Genomic DNA, 18,566 nt, shown 5'->3' on the forward strand with positions numbered 1-18,566 from the left:
AGTAAAAGAACTGAACAGAAGATTTCAAAGGACAGCTCGAGAAGACAAAGTATTATAATGACATGTGCAAAGAACTGGAGATAGAAAACCAAAATGGAAGAACATGCTCTGCATTTCTCAAGCTGAAAGAACTGAATTAAAAATTGAAGCCTTGAGTTGCAGTAGTGAACGATTCTATGGGGAAAATATTAAAAAATGCAGGAAGCATCAAAAAAAAAAAAAAAAAAGAAAGAAAAGAAAAGAAAGAAAGGAATACACAGAGTCATTATACTGAAAAGAATTGGTCGACATTCGACTATTTCAAGCAGTAGCATATGATCAGGAACTGAAGGAAGAAGTCCAAGCTGCACCGAAGGCATTGGTGAAAAACAAGGCTCTAGGAATTGAAGGAATATCAACTGAGACGTTTCAACAAACTGATGCAGCTCTGGAAGGGCCCACACATTTATGCCAAGAAGTTTGGAAGACAGCTACCTGGCCAACCAACAGGAAGAGATCCATATTTATGCCTGTTCCCAAGAAAGGTGATCCACCCGAATGTGGAAATTACCAAACAATATCATTAATATCACACACAAGTAAAATTTTGGTGAAGATTATTCAAAAGTGTCGGCAGCAGTATATTGACAGGGAACTGCCAGAATTTCAAGCCAGACTCAGAAGAGGACATGGAACCAGGGCTATCATGTCAGATGGGTCCTGGCTGAAAGCAGAGAATACCAGGAAGATATTTACCTGTGTTTTAGTGACTATGCAAAAGCATTCAACTGTGTGTAATATAATAAATTATGGATAACATTGAGAAGAATAGGAATTTCTGAACACTTAATTGTGCTCATGAGGAACCTGTACATAGATCAAGAGGCAGTTGTTCAAACAGAACAAGGAGATAATGTGTGGTTTAAAGTCAGGAAATGTGTGTGTCAGGGTTGTATTCTTTCACTATACCTGTTCAATCTGCATGCTGAGCAAATAATCGGAGAAGCTGGACTATATGAAGAAGAACAGGGCATCAGGATTGGAGGAAGACTCATTAACAACCTAAGTTACACAGATGACACAACCTTGCTTGCTGAAAATGAAGAGGACTTGAAGCACTTACTGACGAAGGTCAAAGACTACAGCCTTCAGTATTGATTACACCTCAACATAAAGAAAACAAAAATCCTCACAACTGGACCAATGAGCAACATCATGATAAACAGAGAAAAGATTGAAGTTGTCAAGGATTTCATTTTACTTGGATCTACAATCAACACCCATAGAAGCAGCAGTCAAAAGATCAAAAGATGAATTGCTTTGGGCAAATCTGCTGCAAAAGACCTCTTTGAAGTGTTAAAAAGCAAAGGTGTCACCTTGAAGACTAAGGTGTACCTGACCCAAGCCATGGTATTTTCAATAGCATTATACACATGGGAAAGCTGAAGGATGAATAAGGAAGACTAAAGAAGAATTGATGCCTTTGAAATGTGGTGTTAGCAAAGAATATTGAATATACCTTGGACTGCTAAAAGGACGAACATATCTGTCTTGGAAGAAGTAAAACCAGAATGTTCCTTAGAAGCAAGGACGGAGAGACTGCGCCTTATGTACTTTGGACATGTTGTCAGGAAGAATCAGTTCCTGGAGAAGGACATCATGCTTGGTAAAGTAGAGGGTAAGCGAAAAAGAGGAAGACCCTCAATGAGATGGATTGACTCAGTGGCTGCAACAATGGGGTCAAGCATAACCATGATTGTGAGGATGGCAAAGGACTGGGCAGTGTTTCGTTTTGCAGTACATAGGGTTGCTATGAGTTGGAACCAGCTTGAGGGCACCTAACAACAACAATAAGAACAAATGTGAAATTTCGGATAACGAGATAGTCAATAAGTGAGGGAGGAAGTGTACTTAATTCAATTCCTATATTTGTAAAATGGGTATAAAAATATATGCCACACAAGATTGTAGTGATGAATTGAGTACGAGAATGTGTTTTGTAAAGTGTTTCAATTATAAGCTAAGATTTCTATATTAAGTAAGTTTCAATAACTTCTGTAACAAATAACTATCTTCCCCTCACCCCCTAAATTTTCATTGACTTAAAATAGTACGGCTTTATTTCTCAGTTATATAACTGACTAGGCTGGGTTCAGGTCATTGATGACAGCCTGAACTGCCTAAGGTCAAAGATAAATTTTCCATGGAAAATTTTAAGAAAGAATTTTTACCTTCAACCTCTGTGTTTGTAAATAACCATAAGGAATTTGCTAGATATGTAAGGAATACATCCTTATCTTTCAATCTTCTCTCTGGGTGTAACTATTAAAGCTTCAGGAGCTGCAGGAAAACTCCGGCAACCCCAGTGTTGGTTTATGGGGTGGAGAATCTGGATAGCCTAAATCATCTAGTTTGAAATAAAACCAACTTAGCTTCAATAGCACACAAAAACTCTGCTCCTATACATCTTCATTCCCCCTTCTATATTGTTGCCACAAATTACATCTTTATATGTTTTGTGCCCAATAACATAGCTTTATAATTATTTTTTATGCATTTGTAATTTACATCATGTAGGAAATAAAAAGTCTGCTTGTATTCCTGATTATTCTGAATAAGTGCTAAACATTGTATATGAGAAATAACAGAGAAAAATTTAAGCCTTCGGCAAATAATATTTCCCTCCAAAGAAGGTTTGGTTTTCTGAGGGAGCAGTCAATGTGGCTAGGGGTGTTAGTCATCCCAGGTCACCTTAATCTAATCTATTTAAGGGTTGTTATAATTTAAAGCTGGGCTTCTGTCACTATGAGGGCTGATCTATTTCTGGTTCACCCTAATTTCCTAGTGTGTGGCTCTCTATGGTTCCCATGAAAAGTTTGGGATGTTTACCAGGACATCTCCTTTTTGTGTTCTGTAAGTTTTAATCCCCTACTCTCATACCCACAAGACTTTTTGAAGGCCAGCTCAGCTTCTCATATATTAATCATACTATCAGCATTAGCAAACACCTCTAAGGTGGGCATATATCCGCTGGGCATGTATCATTTCCTTACTATGTGGGTAGTCCAGTGCCTTGAAAAGTTTTCTTTTCATACATTTCCTGACTTTTCTAGTTATTCTCAAGGGAGGGTTTTTAGTATATACTTAGTCTGTGATTGCTAGAAAGGAAATCATATCAAATTTAAGATAAAATACTAGGCTTCAAGGAAACACTCCTCTTGTGTGTAGAGTTCATTCTGCCTTACTAGATGCCAAAGGAAGTTTTTTGCTGACCTTTTCTACTGTGGTAGGAACCCTGGTGGTGCAGTGGTTAAGCACTTGGCTGCTAGCTGAAAGGTCTGAAGTTCAAACTCACCAACTGCTCCACGAGGAAAGATGTGGCAGTCTGCTTCCATAAAGATTTCCATCTAGGAGACCCTATGGGCCAGTTCTATTCTGACCTACAGGGTCACTATGAGTTGGAATTCACTCAATGGCAATGGATTTAGGTTTTTCTGCTGTGAGTACTTTCCACATGACATTTTAAGAGTTATAGAAATGCATCTTGTGGGAAAGAAAAAAGAGAGAGTAAGAAGCAAAAGGGAGAAGGAGAAACATGGAGAGAAACAACAATAATTTTCTCCTCAAACCTTGAGATCCAATAAATGTCATACTCTTTAATTTTTCAACTGACTAGTTGATGTGAAATCAAATCTCCATCATTTTTTTTTGTTCCTCTTTAGTACAGCATAAAGCTCTAGTGCAGATCTGCCCAATAGAGCTTTTTGCGATGATGACAATGATCTGTTCTTGCTGTTCAATATGGTAGCCATTAGCTACATGTGGCCATTGAGCATTTGCAGCTAGTGTGACTGAGTAACTGAATGGTTAATTTTATTTAACTTTAATCATTTAAATTCAAATTTTAGTAGTCACGTCTGGCTAGAGGCTACCATGTTAGACTCAGTCAGCTTTCTCTCCTCGTCCAATTCACGCGATCCATTTGCTAGTGGGTTCTTCTGACGATAGCTTACAGTTTCTCCTTGTCTAATTTTAACACAGGGCCTTCTCTATGATTCCAAAACATGGTGCTTAGGGCCAGACATCCACACACTCGCACTGTTTGAAGGCTCTGCCACTTCCAGAGTGCTGCAAATAAATGGGTGCTAACCATCTCAAGAAACCCAACCCTCTCCAGGCCAGTTTACTTCCACTCATTTAACACTAAATACCTTTACCTTTCTCTCATTCAAACACTGTACCTTCTAAATCCTACATTTATTAAAAAACAAAAGCTCTACCCTGAGGCAAGGGAAACTCAGTTCTCTAAGGCCCAAAGACCTGATTCCTCATTTTTGGGAAATGATGGCTGGAAAACCTCCTTTTTTTTTTTTTAAAAAGCTGAGCTCAAAATAGTTATAACAAAGACACTTAATTTATCAGTCAAGCTATCTTGCTACCTATAGTTCAGTGTGACCAAAAACACACAAAACACAGGAAAAACCAATGAATGGGGAAAATCATGTGTATTCTACATCATATGCTCCTATTTATAAGTGTTGTGAAGGTTCTTGCTCCATTGCCAAGCACATGATAAATGAGGAAAAAAATGCTTAAAAATACTCTTTGCAGGCATGAATTTTACATTTCTGGGAACCAACTGCAAGGTAATAACTCTGTAATAATTTGTGAATTATTTTAGCAGTCTAGCAACATTTCTATATAAGGAAATGTGAAACAGGGAGATAGTAACATAAACGGTCATAAAGATTCAATGATAACTGCCTTAAAATGTCCTTGTTTCCATGGCAATTCTAGAGTAATTCTCTCATTTCCTAGTAAACATATAAATTCTGGTTTAGTTACAGAATATTCTGATTACATGTGGATGTCTTGCTATAATAAAAACAACCTATCTATATTTTTGTTAGTGAAAATGTTGTCAAGTGATTACTACAGCTTACCTTGAACACTTGGCTGAACAGCTTTTGCAAATTAGGCAAATAGAATTTTTTTTTTAAATGTGGGTTGTGACTTCTGAATTGTAGTAAGAGACAAAAAGTAAACATAAGCCACAGTAACATTTGTTGTTAAAATTATGTTGCATTCATAGTATAAAGAAATATACTCTGGAATTAATGATATTATAGTATCTGTTACAATTAACTTACAGAAATGGGAAAACTACAAAAATGACTTGGCTACAAACATAAAAAATAATATGGCTCCATCTTTAGTAACCATTCAAAAAGTAGATTAAGGTGAAGTAGGTAATTTCTTTGCTATTATAGAGATAATGTTGTACTTAATATATTAAAAACTTCTTGACTTATTTTGAATTAAATAACATATATAGCATATATATTAAATAATAATATATGAGATACTTAAAACTAATGTAATTAAAGGATTTAAAATTTATTGCAAGGTTATTTTTTGTACATTCTGTATGGGTTTTTATTATATATAGATGCTTATTCTGCTGTATATTAGAAGAGTAGATGTACAGAACAGAGACCAGAAACACTGTTGTTTAATCCTGACCCTGTAATTTACCAGCCATGAAGCCGTGAGAAAATCATTTTAATATGTTATAGTCACTGTTTATTTACTTACTAAATTGGATGAATTTCCCTCCTGTCTACTTCATAACCTGATAATAGTGATGACCAAATGATACTATTAGAATTTAGGGCATTTGCAATGCATTTTAATTAGATAGCTGATGAATAATCAAAGCCCATCTGATTTCAAGGCAAAGAATATGTAATGCGGTCCAAAGAAGACTTGGGGTAGGGATTATACATAATAAAGATGAATTTATCATTACCTACACACAGTTTCAGAAAGTGTGTAGACTGCATGTATGTGTATAGAAGCTTTAGTAGCTGCTTTTTTTTTTTTTGAATATGAATATCCAGAAGCCATATCTCAGAATATAATTCCTTCCCAGTAATATTATGGAATAGCCTGACATGGAGACGATGAATATGCAATAAAATATTACAGGATGCTGTGGGAATGATAGTAATGGGGATGGGATATAAGAAGGCTTAGATATTGATTGGGAGCCCTGGGGACACAGTGGTTAAGAGGTCTGCAGCTAACCAAAAGGTCTGTAGTTCCAATCCATCAGCCACTCCTTGGAAGCCCTATGGGCCGGTTCTACACCGTCCTACAGGGTATCTATGTGTCGGAATTGACTTGATGGCAAGTGGTTTGGTTTGGTCTAGGTATCAGATAGTTGAGATTAGCTTGCATATAGCAGAAAACCCAAAATAGTGGCTACACAAGATAGAGGTTTATTTTTCTCCCACAAAAAAGTTCAAAAGTAGGCAGCACTCAGCTGTTTGTCAGCTCCATGATCATCTAGGACCCAGGCTCCTTCAATCTTTCTACTTCAGTGTCCTTAGTTAGTGGCTTCCCTCCTCAAGTTTGCCACATGGTTCAAAATAGTCACAAGTCTTTGTAGCAGGGAAGCTGAGTGAAGGATATTCAGAAATTCTTTGTACTATTTTTGCAACTTTTTGTAAACCAGAAATTATCTCAAAATGAAGAGTTAAAAAATACAGAAAAAATAAGAGGAGGTTCTTAATGGAGAAGTGGGACCACGGATAAAGATTATATAGTTGGCTAAGAGAATGCACTGAGTTTAGAATTGTTTAAAAGAAGAGTTCTTAACTTTAATGTGGAGGGAAGGGTCCATGACTGAATATAAGATTCTGTTTATATGTGATGTTAATATTTTTGGGGGGAGAGGGTTCATTACTTTCATCAAAATTTCAGTAGAGAGAAATTTAGAACAAATGAGTAGGTTTTGCATTATATACTTAAATTATGAAATTAATGAATTCTATTCTCAAATATGGGTCAAGAGAAGCTCATGATTTCATAATATTACACAAAAAAGAGAAAACCAAAAGCAAGATTAATAAAAACAGTAAATGAAACCCCAACAACTCATTGGTCATAGAAAGTAACTAGGATATAATAACTTACTCTGAAATTTGGCAATTTGAACTAAAACAAGCATTTATTTTGCTTTCCTTGTACAACTTCCATTGCAGGCTAACCAAGTAGTGCAAATCAATAAGAGAAAATTATTCTTCACAGAAGATTTCCTGCTAATAAATGTAGAAGAAATGAGAGAATAATAAAATGATTTTGCAATTCCTAATAACATAATGATCACCAATAGATCAAATGATTAAATAAATAGTTGATGGGTAACTTTACAATAGAGGGATTAGTCTGCTAACACATGAACGCAATATGAAGTTCAGGCACCACCTATGAAGTATTCTTGCCCAAACCAGTGGACCTTAGTCTAACCAAAACTGCATAGATAACTTTAAGTTTGTAAGAAATATGGAGGCTAAACAAACAAAGAATATCAAAATAGGGGAAACAGATAAATTCAGAAGGTATAATATCCTACAGGTCGCTTGATCCAGTTCTTTCACTAAGTCAATGCCATGAAAAAAAGGGGGGTGGGGTGGAGAGGGAAAACACTACCTTAAAAGAGACTACAAAGACACAACAACTATGGCAAACACAGAGGTGCACCTCTCAGATTCCCCTTCAAGAAAGCAATTGTTGCCCAGCTGTGAGAGGTGTAGTTAGCTGACAGCCTCCAGATGTGAGCTCCTGGAGGTTCACCTCAGCTTTCTCTCATTCATAGCCAATGACAGAGCAAAAATGTGGGTCAAGGGCCTGACCTTTTCTGCCTGAGATGGGACTCCTTTAAGGGGCAACCTTTGCTGGCAGAGATTTTGTCTAGATAGCATCAGGGTCTAGTGGCTCCCTTTGCCCAATCCTGTTTTCTCTCTTTTCCTTACTCATGATAAGTCCCTTACACTTTCAATGTCATCTTAATGCTTCTTGGAGGACCTAGCGAATACAATGACCAAAGGGCAGTGTAGGGCAATGTGCTCTCAACTATATTTTGAGGGGAAGAAAAAGGATATATGCAAGCGAATGAAAATCACTGCTTTTCAGGACTACCTGAAACCTTCCATTTACTTCATTGGCGTGTGTCAAAGCCTATTCATTTAGTCAACAAACATGCATGGAGTAGCCATATTTATTCTACACATGTTGGTGAGCTATATTTTTCTATTTCTATGTAATCACAATGATATCCCCTGCCCATCCTCCTTACTTTTTCTCTCACTGCAAAAAATGAGCAGAGCTGTTAAGAAGTGTCACAATTGATTGACGTGAATTCCACCTTCTTCTCTTTTTGATGCCCACTCTCAGGAGTGAGTGCTAATGAGCACTGGAATGCGGAGGGGCAGGCAGCAAGAGGGAGCCCAGAAGTGCAAGCTTGGTAATTAGCTCCTGAAAACCTGAGAACTGGCAGAATTTATTGAGTGTTTAATTACTTGAGTTATAGATGACTAGCCATCTTCTATATTTTATTTAATGTTATTTATAGCATTTTCTCCATTCTAACACTTGAGAAAACAGAAATGGAAAGGCTAACTAGATTGTCTGAAGCCATGAAATGAAATTGGAATATAATTCAGATACTTCTGACAATCATTTCTGTACTTGGAGCATGAAGGTCATTATTGCGATCCTTTTTGTTCTCTTTTCTGTATATACATCCCATTATCTTTTTTGAAAATATTTAATAAAATCAAGAGATCTGCCTGGTAAATATGATAAATTTTACTTATAAATCATCTTGTATTTTATATTCAGTTATAATATGGGTCAAGCCATATTCCTCCCGGAATATATTTCTCAAATTTAAAGCATATTAAAATTATCTGACATGCTAAAGGTGTACTTCCAAACTTACCCTCAGAGATACTGATTCAGTACATGATTCTGATTTAGTACATGTGACATGTTGTTTGCTGTCACGTTGATTCAGACTCTTGGTGATCCATGTGTGCAGAGTAGAACTCCATAGGATTTTCAAAGCTGTGACCTTTCGGAAGCAGATCACCAAGCCTATCTTTTAAAGCACCTCTGGGTGGGTTTGAACTGTCGACTTTTCAGCTAGAAGTTAAGCACTTAACCAATTGTGTCACACAGGGACTCCAATGTAAAAAAAAAATAGTAGGACCTAGGAATTTGAATATTCAGCTACTATCCCTGGTAATTATGATATAGAAGGTCCAAAGATCATATTTAGAGAAAAATAGAATGTAGACAGCCACCATCCTAACTATATCTGTCCTCAAATTATTATCTTCCTTGTTTCTCCCCTACCCTTCCTTCTCTCTTTTTCGTACTTTTTTTCTTTCCTCTTCACACATTTCCTCTTCTATTCTTATCACATTTGTTGAGTTCATATTAAAGGTATCAAAAAAAAAAAAAAAAACCCAAAAAAACCAAACCAAACCTGTTGCCATCAAATCGATTCCAACCCATAGCAACCCTGTAAGGCAGAGTAGAACTGGCCCCTAGGGTTTCCAACGAGTGCCTGGTAGATTTGAACTGCTGACCTTTTAGTTAGCAGCCCAATGCTTAACAACTACGCCACCAGGGTTTCCTATTAAAGGCAAGCCTTCGAAAAACTCAAAGTGCATATGGAAGGCAGACATGCAAACAAGTAATCGTGGTGGGGCCAAGATGGTAGAGTAGTTAGAAACTTCCTATGGTCCCTCTTACAACAAAGACCTAAAAAAAAGTGAATCAATTATATATGACAATATAGGGGACCTGAACATCAAAGGCAAAGCTAAGGAATCAGACTGAGTAGAAGAAGCAGCGAGGAGTTGCCAGACCTGACCTGGCAGGAACTGGCTCCCCGCAGGCCAGATCTGCTGGCTCGAGTGGAGTGAGGCAAGCAGTGGCATTCGAGACGTGTTTTTCACACAGGGAGAGACTTAGCAGCGGAGAGTCTACTCATGCCTCCAGAAGCAGTGAAAAGCAGAGCTAAACTGGCAAGAGATAAGTATAAGTGTCTAATCTAGTGTGCGGATCAAAAAACTCCCATTTACCTGCCCCTTTGATGCTCTGCACTGGGTCTGAGCGGGCTTCAGGGATTGCTGCATCCCCAGGGCTGGAAGTAGGACCTGTCATGCACCCTAAGCCATTCTAAACAGACTACTCAGCAGAAACCATGCTGGCAAGAAGGCAATGGGATGACATATACAAAACCTTGAAGGGAAAAAATTGCCAGCCAAGGATTATATATCCAGAAAAACTGTCTCTCAAATATAATGGGAACTTAGGACATTTGTAGATAATCAGGAGTTTAGGGAATTTGCAAAAACCAAAGCAAAATTATAAGAAACACTAAAGGGAGTCCTCCTGTTAGAAAAAAAAAAAAAAAAAAAAAACTACAACAGAGTAAGACGTGTCAGGCCCAGCAATGGCGAAAGAGCATGCGGTAGAGGAGAGTTTCGTATAGTAAGACAAGATGCTTAATCTAAGCAAAGTTCAAGGATTTGGCCTTCATTCAATAGATGAGGAGGTGACTTGACTAGTTTGAGTTATTAAAAGAGATAACTCAACAGTCTTAACAGTATAAGACGGATTAGAAAATGGAAATATTTAGCATCGTGCTTTTGCTGAATAGAGAGAATTATATAAATAAATATATGAATAAAGACTGTTTCAAGAAAAAAGGGATTGATCTGTGTGTGCTTGGGCATGTGTTCAACATTTAGCCAGGAATTTTACAACTCTGCCTTAGCCTGCACATTACCCTTGCACAGAGGTGACACCTTAGGGCTTCCCAAGTCTTTTCCGTGTATGCACATAGCTCTTCTAGATTCTAGCCCTTCTAGATCCCAGGAATATACCGACTCCTCACTTATCGACATGGTTAGGTTCCAAAGACTAGGTCATTATAAAAAAATTAGTGCTGTGTGAAAATTGGCATTATGTGAAAATGGAAGATGACCACATCATTACATAACTGCCAAATTATATCATTACATAACTGCCAAGCCACTAAGAATCATGGTCCATAATATGATGCATAACTTTAACCATCACAGCCAACGTTACTCTTATCTCACACCTCGGCATTTCGTTACTGCCAGACATTAAGTTGTTAATGCACAAGATAGTCAGATAGTAGATTTTTTACTGTTGTTGTAAATGTGAAATGTTAGATAACAAGATAGTTGTTAAGCGAGGAGTAGGTGCATATCAGAGCTTTTCAAAGCCTTAATTCTCAAGCATCTCATTCTACAGTATTTTCTATTGTTTGTCCCTACTATTATCCATTGCCTCAGGCAGCAGTGACAAATACATTTGCTTGTAAATGTTTTTGACAAATGCCCTCTTGGCCACTTCTGTATTGGAAGAATTCGGAGTTAGGTGAGATAAAGACAAGCCCATTGACCTAGTCCTCCAGGGAGCCATTAGACAGGTCAAAGCAAACAATCACAATTCTTTGTGAATGAGGTCCTTTCTGGTACCTGTACCAGGCAGGTGGAATGTTTCCTTCCAAGTCACTGTCAATCTGGGAAGTGGGGGATGGGACCATGATTGGCTAAAACATTACAAAACTTGCAGTTCTTACCAATATTTGTTTTTCTTTCTTAATGAAGCATTCCCCTGGTTCATGCATGCTCATTTGCAGAGTTCTGAAAAAGTTGATCTTGACAGTTTTTGTCAATTTTTTTTTTTTTTTTTTTAATGGAGGGACAAACTTTTGGAGTTCCTTACTCTGCCATTTTCATTGAAGTCATTCTAAACTTTCTTTTCATCAGTGTCAGCACGTGTCATGGGTTGAATTGTGTCCCGCCAAAATATGTGTCAACTTGGCTAGGCCATGATTCCCAGTACTGTGTGATTGTCTTCCATTTTGTGGGTTTCCTATGTGTTATAAATCATAATCTCTGCCTGTGGTTAAAGAGGATTAGGGTGGGATGTAACAACCTTCCTCAGGTCACATCCCTGATCCAATGTAAAGGAAGTTTCCCTGGGATATGACTTGTACCATCTTTTATCTTACAAGAGATAAAAGGAGAAGGAAACCAGCAGAGAACTGGGGACCTCATACAGCCAAGAAAGCAGCACCAAGAGCAGAGCATGTCCTTTGGACCTGGGGTCCCTGTGCCTGAGGAGCTCCTCAACCAGGGGTAGATTGATGACAAGGACCTTCCCCCAGCACCAACAGAGAGAGAGAAAACTATCTCCTGGAGCTGACACCCTGAATTTGGACTTGTAACCTACTAGACTGTAAGAGAATAAATATCTCTTTGTTAAAGCCATCTACTTGTGGTATTTCTGTTATAGCAGCACTAGATGACTAAGACAGCATGGTATACATTTTTCTATCCTTTTAACCTATTTGTATCTTTATAGTCAAGTGTGTTTCATGTTGATGGCATATAGTTGGATTTTATTTTATTTTTGTCCAGTCTTAAAATCTTTGCCTTTAAATGGGGTATTTAGACCATTTATATTTAATTTGATTATCGGTATGGTTACATTTAAATCTATAAATTTGTCATTGTTTTCTATTTATTCCACTTGTTTTTGGTTGTTTGTTCCCTTTTTCTTATTTTTCTTCCTTCTATTGGATTAACTGAATTTTTAATGAATTTATTCTGTCTCTTTTATTGTCTTTTTAGCTATGTTTCTTTTTGTGTGTGTTTGAGGTTTCTTTAGGATTTACAGTACATATCTTTATCTTAGCACAGTAAACCTCCGAGTCATGTTACCGCTTTGATCATAGAATAAAAAACTTACAAGTGTCTCCCCTCCTAACACATGTGCTGTTGTTGCAATATGTTTTACTTTTGTGTGTGTTATAACTTTCAAAATACATTATTTTTTACATAGTTACTTTTTCAGAAAATTTAATTTAAAAATATTATGTATTTTCCATTCTCTTTATCTGGTGTGTAGCTATCTATTTCCATTTGCAATCATTTTCCTTGTACCATAAGGAGTTTCTTTAAGATTTCTTTTAGTGTGGGCCTGCTGTTAATGAGTTCATTTGGATTTTGTATGTCTGAAAAAGGTTTTACCTTCATTTTGAAAGATTTTTTTTTTTAACCAGGGATACAATTCTAGGTTGAGATATTTTCTCTTCTTCTTTACTTTAAAGATATTGCTCAACTGTCTTCTTGCTTTCACTGTTTCCAAGAAGAAAAGTGCTGTCACCTTTATATGTAACATGTCATTTTATCTTGTTGCTTTTAACATTTTCTCTTTATTACTGGTTTTAAGTAATTTGAGTTAGACGTGCCTTGGTGTAGTTTCTTCATGTTTCCTGTGCACGGGGTTTGTTGAGTCTCTTGGATCTGTGTATATAGAGTGTTCATCAAATTTGGGTAAATGTTGTCTGTTATTTCTTCAAATATTTTTCTGCCTACCTCTTCCATTGGGTACTCCAATTACAAGTATATTAGGCGCTTGAAGTTATAACACATCTCACTCATTCTCTGTTCATTTTTTTCATTCTTTTTCCTGTGTGTGTAGGTAATATTGGATTACATGAATTGTCTTCAAGTTTGCTAGTATTTTCTTTTGCAGTGCCATTAATCCTATCCAGTTCATTTCTCATTTTACACACTTCAGGTTTTTTTTTTTTTTTATCACTAATGTCTTTGTTTTTCTGTCCTTGACTGCTAATTCTAACATCTGTGTCAATTCTGGGTCAGTTTCAATGTTGATTTCTCTTCTCATTATGGGTCATATTTTCCTATTTCATTGCATGTTAATTTTTGATGTAATGCCAGGCTCTGGGTTTTGGATATTCTTGTATTCATCTAAATATTCTTGAGCTTCATTCTTATGATTATTTTGGTTCTTGCTATTATGATTTGCTAGATGGGTCTGCAGCAGTGCTCAGTCTGGAGCTAATTATTCCCCACTGCTGAGTCAGCCTCCTTCTTGATAATGCCTCATGAGGTTTATCTCATATAGGTATTGAAAACAATATTCCAGGCCTTGCGTGAACATTGAGCATTGTTATCTCTGATTATCTTGCATATTTCTTTCCCTGGGCTTGGTTACCTTTTTCACAGGCATGTGATGATTGATAGTCAACTGAATATATATACTCAACTGAAGATCTCTATCTGTGCAGCTCTCTTCTTTCTGGAATTTTGCCCTGAGAACTCTAGCTGCTTTGATCTCTGGACATTCAACTCTATCTCCTCAACTCAGTGTTCATTTGACATCCCTTAGATTCCCCCTCCCTGAGCCATGACCTGAAAATTCCCTCAAGGCAGTGAGCTAGGCATTTGTAGCAATTACCTCACTTGTTTTCCATCTTTCAGAGACTGCCATCTCCGTTGCTTTATGTCCAGTCTCATGTAAACCATCATGTATATTGTCCCTTTTTGGTAGTTTCAGATGTGAGGGTATATCTGGCCCATATTTTTGCATCATATTCAGATGCCAACTTCTTTTCATTTAACAACTCTATTTGACAACATTACCTGTCTTCCTGCTACTCATTCTACCTATATCTATGCATCCTTCTAACATTCACCCAAAATTTAATAACATATTCATTACTAAGTACTTACTGTGTATTTGTCAACAAGGTAAATAGTGATTTAGTAAAAATGAGAAAGTTATGTTTTCATAAATGTAGTCACATCCTCTGTCTGCAAGTAGCTGAGTCAGTTGTAAAGAGAAGATACACGAGTGAGAAGCAACCCTGGAATAAATATATAAATCTTGTGACTACAACTGTTGTGCAAAAATATGTTTAGAGGAGGCGGGGCCAAGATGGCAGAATAGACAGATGCTTTCAGCGAGCACTCTTACAACAAAGACTGGAAAAGACAAGTGAAACAAGTATATTTATGACAAGCTAGGAGCTCTGAACATCAAAGACAAGGTTAGAAAATGACCTGAGGGGCAGGGGGAGGAAGAGAGAGTTCAAAAGCAGGGGGGAATTGCTGGACCTGAATCACTGGGAGCCCTCAGGCACCATTCCTGGGAGTGGCTGCGGCAGGATGGTATCAGCATTCGGCCAGTTTCCTCAGGGAGAAGCAGCCAACCACACAGCCTAGTCACACCTCTGGAAGCAGAGAAGAATGGTGCTCTCAGCAAAAGCTAAGTACTTGTGTATATTTTACCATGTCCCCCACCCCTAAGCCGACTTCAGCAGCTGTTGATTTCCCTGGACCTGAAATAGGCCCTGTTGAACACCTAGAGCCATCCTTCAGGCCCTGGAGAAGGAGTAAATTTGCAACTGGGGTAAAAGATACTTTGCCAGCTCCACTAACCTGGGGGCTCAGGACAGAAGCAGCTTCTGTCCAGGCATAAACAGTTCATGGACTTTGAGTACCTTTCCCCTCTGCATGGATCTATGTGGGCCTATTTCAGGAGACTAGGCCCTTGTTGGAAGACTACAAATGTTTCAGTTGTGTGGTGGGGAGGTAAGGGTTTCATATTCGACACTGTTTTGCCTATTAAACACGGGCCTCATTGACCCACATCAGGGGCCTAAGGACTGGTGGCTCCACTCATGTCGCCCAGCTGCCTGTGACAGGGGTCCAAGGATAACTGGTACCTCCCAATCCTTACAACCAAAAACATTGGGTGCCCATGGTCCATCTGCAGAACCCACCCATCTGTATGCTTTAAGGAACAGGGACATGCTTTCCCCAGAGACACTTGGGGGATGATTCTCAGGCCCTGCCTTGTTCAGAGTGTGACCCCCTACTGCAACCAGATACTGGTACCTACACCAATCATCTCTGCCCCTCTAAGATTGTAGGACAGAGCCTGTACCACACAGTTGATGATCAGCTACCTGGACTCCTGAGCTGAATTCATACAAGAAAAGTGAATAGACTCCTAGACTGATTACCTAATAACAGCTCTAGCCATTTGGGGACAGGATGTCAGAGCTCCAAAGGCAAAAATAATCAAGCTAGCTCTCTCAAGCAACCCATTTGGGCATATCAAAACAAAACAAAGCAAGAGGCTACGATACAGTAAGCAAACATAAAATAAACTAATACAATAACTTATAGATGGCTCAGAGACAATAGTCAATACCAAGTCAAATAAACAGACCATGATAGCCTCAAAAAGCTCTCAAAACAAAGAATAAAGGGATCTTCTTTTCTAGATGAAAGTGCATTCCTGGAATTACCTGAGGCAGAATACAAAAGATTAAAACACAGAACCCTTCAAGACATCAGAAAGGAAATCAGACAATACTCAGAACAAGCCAAGGAACACACAGGTAAAGCAGTTGAAGAAATTAAAAAGGTTATTCAGGATCATAATGAAAAATATAATAAGCTGGAAAAATCCATGGAGAGACAGCAATCAGAATTTCAGAAGTTTAACAATGAAACTACAGAGTTAGACAACTCAATAGAAATCAGAGGAGCAACTTGAGCAAGTGGAAGGCAGAATTTGTGAACTTGAAGTTAAAGCGCTTGGCACCAATATATTTGAAGAAAAATCAGATAAAAGAATTTTAAAAAATGAAGAAACCTTAAGAATCATGTGGGACTCTATCAAGTGAAATAACTTATGAGTGATTGAAGTACCGGAACAGGCAGGGATAACAGAACATACAGAGAGAATTTTTGAATATTTGTTGGCACAAAACTCCTCTGCTATCGTGAAAGATGAGAAGATATTTATCCAAGATGCTCATCAGACGCCACATAAGGTAGATTTTAAAAGAAACTCACCAAGACATATTATAATCAAACTTGCCAAAACCGAAGATAAAGAGAGAATTTTAAGAGCAGCTAGGGATAAACGAAAAGTCACATACAAAGGAGAGCCAATAAGAATAAGCTTGGGCTACTCGGCTGAAACCATGCAGGCAAGAAGGCAATGGGATGACTTATAAAAAAAGAAGGAAAAAAATTGCCAGCCAAGATCACATATCCAGCAAAACTGTATCCCAAATATGAAGGTGAAATTAGGACATTTCCAGATAAACAGAAGTTTAGGGAATTTGTAAAAAACCAAACCAAAACTACAAGAAACACTAAAGGGAGTTCTTTGGTTAGAAAATCAATAATATCAAGTATCAACCCAAGACTAGAGCACTGGGCAGAGGATTCAGATGTCAACCCAGACAGGGAAATCACAAAAATAAATCATGATTAAAAAAAATGCTCAAAACAGGGAAACAGTGATGTTATTACGTAAAAGAAGACCATATTAAAACAACACAGAAGGACTAAAAAATGTAATAATAGATCTTTCACACGGAGAAGAAGACAAGGCAATACAAAAAAATAAAAGTTAGGTTTAAATTTAGAAAAATAGGGGTAAATAATAAGGTAATCACAAAAGAGACAAACTATCCTACTCATCAAAATAAAATACAAGAAAAAAATAGAGACTCAGCAGAAACAAAATCAACAACAAATATGAGGAAAGGACAATATATAAAGAGAATCTACTCAGCACATAAAATTAAGTGGGAAAAAGAAACTGTCAACAACACACACAAAAAGACGTCAAAAGGATAGCACTAAATTCATACCTATCCATAATTACCCTGAATGTAAATGGACTAAATGCATGAATAAAGAGACAGAGAGTGGCAAAATGGATTAAGAAACAAGATCAGTCTATATGTTGCCTGTAAGAGACACACCTTAGACTTAGAGACACAAACAAACTAAAACTCAAAGGATGGAAAAAAATATATCAAACAAACAACAATCAAAAAAGAACAGGAGTGGCAATATTAATTTCTGAAAAAATAGACTTTAAAGTTAAATCCTTCATAAACGATAAGGAAGGACACTATATAATGATTAAAGGGACAATACACCAAGAAGATATAACCATATTAAATATTTATGCACCCAGTGACAGGGCTGCAAAATACATGAAGCAAACTCTATCAGCATTGAAAAGTGAGACAGACAGCTCCACAACAATAGAAGGAGACTTCAACACACCACTTTCTGTGAATGACAGGACATCCAGAAAGAAGCTCAATAAAGACAGGGAAGGTTTAAATGCCACAGTCAACCAACTTGACCACATAGACATATGCAGAACACTCCACCCAACAGCAAACAAGTATACTTTCTTTTCTAGTGCACATGGAACATTCTCTAGAATAGACCATATATTAGGTCATAAAACAAGCCTTAGCAGAACCCAAAACACTGAAATATTACAAAGCATCTTCTCTGACCATGAGGCCATAAAAGTGGAAATCAATAACAGGAAAAGCAGGGGAAAGAAATCAAACACTTGGAAACTGAACAACACCCTGCTCAAAAAAGACTGGATTATAGAAGACATTAAGGATGGAATAAAGAAACTCATAGAATCCAATAAGCATGAAAATGCTTCCTATCAGAACCTTTGGGACACAGCAAAAGTGGTGCTCAGAGGTCAGTTTATATCAACAAATGCACACGTACAAAAAGAAGAAAGGGTCAAAATCAAGGAATTAACCCTACAACGAGAACAAATAGAAAGAGAGCAACAAAAGAAGGCTTCAGGCACCAGAAGAAAATAAATAATAAATATTAGAGCAGAACTAAATGAAACAGAAAAACAATTGAAAGAATTAACAAGACCAAAAGCTGGTTCTTTGAAAAAATTGACAAAATTGATAAGCCACTGGCCAAACTGACAAAAGAAAAACAGGAGAGGAAGCAAATAACCCAAATAAGAAATGAGACGGAAGATATTACAACAGACCCAACTGAAATAAAAAAAAAATCATA

The sequence above is a fragment of the Elephas maximus genome, chromosome 1 (assembly GCF_024166365.1).
Source record: "Elephas maximus indicus isolate mEleMax1 chromosome 1, mEleMax1 primary haplotype, whole genome shotgun sequence".
Lineage (NCBI taxonomy): Eukaryota > Metazoa > Chordata > Mammalia > Proboscidea > Elephantidae > Elephas > Elephas maximus.